Source organism: Orycteropus afer, unplaced genomic scaffold, assembly GCF_000298275.1.
Source record: "Orycteropus afer afer isolate SDZICR_OR568_19922 unplaced genomic scaffold, OryAfe1.0 scaffold00315, whole genome shotgun sequence".
Classification (NCBI taxonomy): domain Eukaryota; kingdom Metazoa; phylum Chordata; class Mammalia; order Tubulidentata; family Orycteropodidae; genus Orycteropus; species Orycteropus afer.
In genome coordinates this window covers 3,582,002-3,583,770 of record NW_006921902.1, presented here as the reverse complement: position 1 = coordinate 3,583,770, position 1,769 = coordinate 3,582,002, and the positions used below count along the sequence as shown (strand labels likewise).

The following is a 1,769-nucleotide window of genomic DNA, read 5'->3' as shown; positions in this document are numbered from 1 at the left end:
TCTCTCATGGACTTGTTTTAATTGTGTTCAACTTCAACTTGAACAGGCATATGAGCAGTTGATTGTCTGTTCCACAGTCAGCTCCTGGTCTTGTTTTGGCTGAAGATCTTGAACTTCTCTATTGCCTCTTTTTTTATTTTTATTATTTTTAGAGTCAAATAGTTTAATTTAGTAGTGATATGACTTATCTTTAATAAAAAGATGATGGCAGCACCAATGTGCATTAGAATACAGAGAAAAACAGAGGGTAGAAGTGGCCTGCAAAAAATATGGAATGCTTCACGAATTTGTGTGTCATCCTTGCGCAGCGGCCATGCTAATCTACTCTGTATTGTTCCAATTTTAGTATATGTGCTGCTGAAGCGAGCACTCTCCATTGCCTCTTACTACAGATGTAGTCAATCTCAATCCTGTGTATTCCTTCTGGTGAAGTCCATGTTGTCACTTACATTATTGAAAAAAAAGGTTTTTGCAATGGATAAGTCATTGTTCTTTCCAAATTCTATCATGCTATCTCCAGCATTATTTTTTACCTCCAAAGCTATATTTTCCAATTACTAGTAACTCTTCTTTGTTTCCAACTTTTGCATTCTAGTCACCAGTGATAATCAATACATCTTGATTAGTTTGGTCAATTTCAGACTGCCAAATTTGGTAGAAATCTTCAATATCCTCATCTTTGACTTCAGTGGTCGATGCATAGATATGAATAATAATAGTATTAATTGGTCTTCCCTGGAGGTGTGTGGATATTATCGTATCACTGACAGATCTTGAAACACTCTTTGTGATGATGAATGCCACACAATAACTCTTTAATTTGTCATTCCCAGCATAGTAGATCATAGAGTTGTCTGATTCAAAATGGCCCAAACCAGTCCATTTCAGCTCCTAATATCCTAATGCCTAGGATATCAATCTTTATGCATTCCATTTCATTTTTGACAGCCTCCAGTTTTCCTAGCTTCATACTTTGTACATTCTATGTTCCAATTATTTATGGATGTTTACACCTGTTTCTACTTATTTTGAGTCATGCCACGTCAGCCAATGGAGGTCCCGAAAGTTTTACTACTGTCCATATCATTAAGGTTCCCTCTACACTGAGGAGTCAGCTCTTCCCCAGTCAAATTTTGAGTGCCTTCCGACATGAGGGGCTCTTCTTCTGGCACTATATCAGACAGTTTTGGGGCTATTCCTAGTTTTCCAGTACCATATCAGGCAGTGTTTCACTGCTATTCATAAGGGTTCCACTGGCCAATTGTTTGTGAAGTAGATGTCCTCTTCCTTCTTCTGAGTCTGTCTTACCCCAGAAGCTCCACTGAAACCTGTCCACCATGGGTAACCCTGCTGGCATTTGGCAACACTGACGACATAGTCTCCAGCCTCACAGCAACATGTAAGCCACCACAAGAGGACAAACTGACAGACAAATTCATCTCCCTTAGTTGTTCCTAACCCCTCCGTGCCCCACAACCTTGGGCCCTGGCCTTAAAATAGAGCAGCCCCTAAGCAAAAAGAAGCACCTGAGCCCCATATCTGCCTACCTTGGGCCCCAGCCTTAAAATACAGCACCCACAAGGGAAAAGCAGCCCCCAACCCTCAGGCCCACCTACCTTAGGCCCTGGCCTAACATAGAGCATCAAGATTGTATCATTTCACCATACTTATTCAATCTGCATAGTAAGCAAATAATCTGAGAAGCTGGACTATATGAAGGAGAAGGTGGCATAAGGATTGGAAGAAGACTTACTAATAACCTGTGATGT

The 1,769-nt window shown here is 40.6% G+C and overlaps 1 non-coding gene across 1 annotated transcript; it reads right to left on the bottom strand.

Moving 5' to 3' along the window:
- Positions 1-263: 263 nt before the first annotated feature.
- LOC122151142 lies at positions 264-370 on the bottom strand. The gene has a single exon (XR_006163996.1). It is a non-coding gene; the product is annotated as a U6 spliceosomal RNA (small nuclear RNA).
- Between the last annotated feature and the right edge of the window lie 1,399 nt (positions 371-1,769).